This window comes from Equus quagga, chromosome 13 (genome assembly GCF_021613505.1).
Source record: "Equus quagga isolate Etosha38 chromosome 13, UCLA_HA_Equagga_1.0, whole genome shotgun sequence".
Lineage (NCBI taxonomy): Eukaryota > Metazoa > Chordata > Mammalia > Perissodactyla > Equidae > Equus > Equus quagga.
Genome location: NC_060279.1, coordinates 67,785,702 through 67,792,690, shown reverse-complemented (window position 1 = coordinate 67,792,690; position 6,989 = coordinate 67,785,702).

Sequence of the window (6,989 nt, the reverse complement as noted above, 5' to 3'; positions counted from 1 at the left end):
GTTGGGTTCACACGCTCTGCTGCAGGCAGCCCAGTATTTCGTTGGTTTGAATCCTGGGCACGGACATGGCACTGCTCATCAAGCCATGCTGAGGTGGCATCCCACATGCCACAACTGGAAGGACCCACAACGAAGAATATTCAGCTATGTACTGGGGGGCTTTGGGGAGAAAAAGGAAAAAAAAAAAAAAAAGAAGCCATGGGGCCAGCCCGGTGGTGCAGCAGTTAAGTGTGCACATTCGGCTTCTCGGCAGCCCAGAGTTCGCCAGTTTGGATCCCAGGTGGGGACATGGCACTGCTTGGCAAAAGCCATGCTGTGGTAGGCATCCCACATATAAAGTAGAGGAAGATGGGCATGGATGTTAGCTCAGGGCCAGCCTTCCTCAGCAAAAAGAGGAGGATTGGCAGTAGTTAGCTCAGGGCTGATCTTCCTCAAAAAGAAAAAAAAATTAAAAAGAAGCCATTTACAATAGCAAAAAAAAACCCTCTATAAAGTATACTTAGAAATTAATTTAACATATATGTGCAAGTCCTATATGCAGGAAACTTTAAACTTTATGGAACAATATTACATATGACCTGAATAAGTAGAGATATAGCTCAAGTTTATAAATAGGAAGAGTCAGCTTTGCAAACATATTAATTCTCCAAATTAATCTATAGATTCAATGCAATTCCTTCCATAGTCCCAATAGGCTTTTTCATGGACATTGACAAAATGATTCTAAAGTGTATATAAAAAAAGAGAAAATCTGGGAGAAGAGCCAAGATGGCGCCGTGAGTAGTCCTCTTTGTCTCTCGCCCTTCGAGTCTACAATTATTTGGACACTTATCGCTTGACAAAGGATATCCAGACAGCATCTCAGGACGTCTGAGACACCCACGCGACTATACATCGGAAGGCGGATGGACTTTCCTCCGGGAGGAGGTGGAAATAGGTGAAAACTCTCCGACCCCGACGGGCAGCCTAGTACCCGCAAGCGGCTTTCTTCCAATGGACGCCCCCAGAGGATCCACACACATCTAGGGCAGGAGCGAGAACACAACAGAGGAGCGACGGTGGAAACAGGTGACCAGAACCCTACCTAAACCCCCTGCAATTACTCCTAAACGCAGAGGGAAACTTTGGAGTTGCACACCTGAGCCCGCGGGGAGAGTCTCTCCCCGCCATTGGCGGGGAGACCCAGCCTGGTGCTCGGGGCGCCCGGAGGGTCCCAGAGAGAGACACGGAGGGCACGGAGATCTCCCAGCTGCCGTTGCCCGCCCCGTGGGACTAGGGATTGCCGGAGATCTCGGAGAGGACCGGGGCCGGGGGAATTTTCAAAGGCCGGTTCTGCGACCCGGAGGGGAAGCGCCGGAGCTCCGCCTGGGCAGCAGACAAAACTCTCTGTCTGCCATTAGCAGAGGGGCCACGCTGAGCATTCACGGCTCCGGGAGAGGCCCGGAGAGAATCCCAGAGGGAGGGGCGACCCCCAGCTGCCGTTGCCCGCCCCGTGGGTCTAGGGATTGCCGGAGATCTCAGAGAGGACTGGGGCTGGAGAGAGTTCCAGAGACCCAGCTTAGTAGCCTAGGGGGAAACCCTACAGGCTCACAGCAGCCTTAGGGAAAGCCTCTGCACAGCACCAGTAGAAGGCACCCAGCCGCCAGCCACAAGGCTAGAAGACCCCAGGGCAAAAGCAGCATAGCTAGGTGTACTAACCATAGACTGTAGAAGATGCCAATAGCTCTCCTGCGACCCATAGAGGACAAGTGAGATTTGGTGGGTGCCGACAGCAACGGAGCAACAAATATAAGTGATCCCACCCCTGGCCGCTGGAAAAGCCCATAACACCGTTGCAGACCCCAAGGAGACAGCACATCTAGGTGGGCTGCAACAGTAGGCACCTGCAGCCTGAAGCCCCCCTGTGACGGCCCCCACGGCAGAGGAGGGAATCCAAAGGGCCACTGTGGCTACGAAGAGGGGCCCAGGCCCAGTTAGCAACTACGGACAGGGTTCCTGGTTGGTGAAATATAAACAGCTGCTCCTCCCACCGCAGCAGCTGAAACAAGTGAAAGGAGCAACTAAACTCTATCTCCATGCGGAGGCACAAATCAACATCAAGCAATATGAAAAAATACATTAAATCTCCAGAACAGAAAGAAAGCAACAAATACACAGAAAACAATCCCAAAGAAAATGAGATATATAACCTAAATGACGATGACTTCAAAACAGCCATCATTAAGATTCTCAATGAGTTAAGAGAGAATTCTGACCGACAACTCAACGAGTTCAGGAGCTATGTCACAAAAGAGTTTGATACGATAAAGAAGAACCAAACAGAAATATTGGAAATGAAGAACACAATAGAGGAGATTAAGAAAAATCTAGATGCTCTGAACAGTAGGGCCGATAATATGGAGGAAAGAATTAGCAATTTGGAAGATGGCAATATAGAATTGTTGCAGGCAGAGGAGGAGAGAGAAGCAAGACTTAAAAGAAATGAAGAAACTCTCCGAGAATTATCAGACACAATTAGGAGATGCAACGTAAGGATTATAGGTATACCAGAGGGAGAAGAGAAGGAGAAAGGGGCAGAAAACCTATTCAAAGAAATAATGGCTGAGAACTTCCCAAATCTGGTGAGGGAGATGGATCTTCAGGTGACAGAAGCCAATAGATCTCCAAACTTTATCAATGCAAGAAGACCAACTCCACGGCATATAGTAGTGAAGCTAGCAAAAGTCAACGAAAAGGAGAAAATATTAAGGACAGCCAGGCAAAAGAAACTAACCTACAAAGGAACTCCCATCAGGCTATCAGCAGATTTCTCAGCAGAAACTTTACAGGCTAGAAGAGAGTGGAATGATATATTCAAAAATCTGAAGGACAAAAATCTACAGCCGAGAATTCTCTACCCAGCGAAAATATCCTTCAAATACGATGGAGAAATAAAAACTTTCCCAGATAAACAAAAATTAAGGGAGTTCATTGCCACAAAACCTCCTCTTCAGGAAATCCTCAGGAAAACCCTCATTCCTGAAAAATCCAAAAAAGGAAAGGGGCTACAAAACCAAGAGCAGAGGAGATAAGTAGAAGGATAACAACAGAGAGTAGCAGCTCTACATCAGAACAGATTAAACCATGGGACGAGAAACAAAGGAAACTGAAGAAAACCGGAAAACAAGACACAAAATGGGAGTGGTAGGCCCCCACGTCTCAATAATCACTCTAAATGTAAATGGATTGAACTCCCCAATCAAAAGACACAGAGTGGCAGGATGGATCAAAGAACAAGATCCAACAATATGCTGCCTCCAGGAAACACACCTCAGCCCCAAAGACAAACACAGACTCAGAGTGAAGGGATGGAGAACAATACTCCAAGCTAATAATGAACAAAAGAAAGCAGGTGTCGCTATACTAATATCAGACAAGGTAGATTTCAAACCAAAACAGATAAAGAAAGATAAAGAGGGACAGTATATAATGATAAAAGGGACTCTCCACCAAGAAGACATAACACTTATAAATATATACGCACCCAACACAGGAGCACCAAAATTTGTAAAGCAACTCTTAATAGAACTAAAAGAAGACATCAACAACAATACAATAATAGTAGGGGACCTCAACACACCATTAACACCAATGGACAGAACATCCAGACAGAAAATCAACAAGGAAATAATAGAATTAAATGAAAAATTAGACCAGATGGACTTAATAGATATATATAGAACACTTCATCCAAAAACAGCAGGTTACACATTCTTCTCAAGTGCACATGGAACATTCTCAAGGATTGACCATATTTTGGGAACCAAAGCAAACATCAATAAATACAAGAGAGTTGAAATAATATCAAGCATCTTTTCTGATCATAACGCTATTAAACTAGAAATCAACTACAAGAAAAAAGCAGAGAAAGGTGCAAAAATGTGGAGACTAAACAACACGCTTCTCAACAAACAATGGATCATTGAAGAAATTAAAGAAGAAATCAAATATTATCTGGAGACAAATGAAAATGAGAACACGACATACCAAATCATTTGGGATGCAGCAAAAGCAGTCCTAAGAGGGAAATTCATCGCAATACAGGCTCACCTCACTAAACAAGAAAAAGCTCACGTAAGCAACCTCAAACGACACCTAACGGAACTAGAAAAAGAAGAACAAACAAAGCCCAGAGTCAGTAGAAGGAGGGAAATAATAAAAATAAGAGCAGAAATAAACGATATTGAAACAAAAAAGACAATAGAAAGGATCAATGAAACAAAGAGTTGGTTCTTCGAAAGAATTAACAAAATTGACAAACCCCTAGCCAGACTCACCAAGAAAAGAAGAGAGAAAGTGCAAATTAATAAAATCAGGAATGACAGAGGAGAAATCACAACAGATACCAATGAAATACAAGAGATCATAAGAGAATACTATGAAAAACTATATGCCAACAAATTGAACAACTTGGAAGAAATGGACAAATTCCTAGACTCCTACAATCTCCCCAAACTGAATCAGGAAGAAATGGAGAATCTGAATAGACCAATCACAAGTAAGGAAATAGAAACGGTAATCAAAAACCTCCCCAAAAACAAGAGTCCAGGACCAGACGGCTTCTCTGGAGAATTCTACCAAACATTCAAAGAAGACTTAATACCTATTCTCCTCAAACTGTTCCAGAAAATTGAGAAAGATGGAGAACTCCCTAACACATTCTATGAAGCCAACATCACTCTGATCCCCAAACCTGACAAGGACAACACAAAGAAGGAGAACTACAGGCCGATATCACTGATGAACATAGATGCAAAAATCCTCAACAAAATTTTGGCAAACCGATTACAGCAATACATCAAAAAGATTATACACCATGATCAAGTGGGATTTATACCAGGGACACAGGGATGGTTCAACATCCGCAAGTCAATCAACGTGATACACTACATCAACAAAATGAAAAACAAAAACCACATGATCATCTCAATAGACGCAGAGAAAGCATTCGACAAGATCCAACACCCATTTATGATAAAAACCCTCAGTAAAATGGGTATAGAAGGAAAGTACCTCAACATAATAAAGGCCATATATGATAGACCCACAGCCAACATCATACTCAATGGACAAAAGCTGAAAGCCATCCCTCTGAGGACAGGAACAAGACAAGGGTGCCCACTTTCACCACTCCTATTCAACATAGTACTGGAGGTGCTGGCCAGAGCAATTCGGCAGGAAAAAAAAATAAAAGGAACCCAAATAGGTAACGAAGAAGTAAAACTCGCGTTGTTTGCAGACGACATGATCTTATACATAGAAAACCCCAAAGAATCCACAGAAAAACTATTAGAAATAATCAACAACTACAGCAAAGTAGCAGGGTATAAAATTAACGTGCATAAATCAGTAGCATTTCTATACACTAACAATAAACTAACAGAAAAAGAACTCAAGAACTCTATCCCATTCACAATCGCAACGAAAAGAATAAAATACCTTGGGATAAACTTAACCAAGGAAGTGAAGGATCTATACAATGAAAACTACAAGACTTTCTTGAAAGAAATAGGCGATGACATAAAGAGATGGAAAAACATTCCTTGCACATGGATTGGAAGAATAAACATAGTTAAAATGTCCATACTACCTAAAGCAATATACAGATTCAATGCTATCCCAATCAGAATCCCAAGAACATTCTTCACAGAAATTGAACAAACAATCCTAAAATTCATATGGGGGAACAAAAGACCACGAATTGCTAAAGCAATCTTGAGCAAGAAAAACAAAGCCGGCGGAATCACAATCCCCGATTTCAAAACATACTACAAAGCTACAGTGATCAAAACAGCATGGTACTGGTACAAAAACAGGTCCGCAGATCAATGGAACAGAATTGAAAGCCCAGAGATAAAACCACACATCTATGGACAGCTAATCTTCGACAAAGGAGCAGAGGGCCTACAATGGAGAAAAGAAAGTCTCTTCAACAAATGGTGCTGGGAAAACTGGACAGCCACATGCAAAAGATTGAAAATCGACCATTCTTTTTCACCACACACCAAAATAAACTCAAAATGGATCAAAGACCTAAAGATTAGGCCTGAGACAATAAGTCTTTTGGAAGAGAATATAGGCAGTACACTCTTTGACATCAGTTTCAAAAGAATCTTTTCGGACACTGTAACTCCTCAGTTGAGGGAAACAATAGAAAGAATAAACAAATGGGACTTCATCAGACTAAAGAGCTTCTTCAAGGCAAGGGAAAACAGAATTGAAACAAAAAAACAGCTCACTAATTGGGAAAAAATATTTACAAGCCACTTATCCGACAAAGGGTTAATCTCCATAATATACAAAGAACTCACACTGCTTAACAACAAAAAAACAAACAACCCGATCAAAAAATGGGCAGAGGACATGAACAGACATTTCTCAAAAGAAGATATGAATATGACCAATAGACACATGAAAAGATGTTCATCATCGCTAATCATCAGGGAAATGCAAATCAAAACTACACTAAGATATCACCTTACCCCCGTTAGATTGGCAAAAACATCCAAAACCAAGAACGACAAATGTTGGAGAGGTTGTGGAGAAAGAGGAACCCTCATACACTGTTGGTGGGAATGCAAACTGGTACAGCCATTATGGAAAACAGTATGGAGATTTCTCAAAAAGTTAAAAATAGAAATACCCTATGACCCAGCCATCCCATTACTGGGTATCTATCCTAAGAACCTGATATCAGATATCTCAAGAGTCCGTTGCACCCCTATGTTCATCGCAGCATTATTTACAATAGCCAAGACGTGGAACCAGCCTACATGCCCAGAAACTGATGATTGGATAAAGAAGATGTGGTATATATACACAATGGAATACTACTCAGCCATAAAAAAAGACGAAATTGGCCCATTCACAACAATGTGGATGGACCTCGAGGGCATTATGTTAAGCGAAATAAGTCAGTCAGAGAAAGACGAACTCTATATGACTCCACT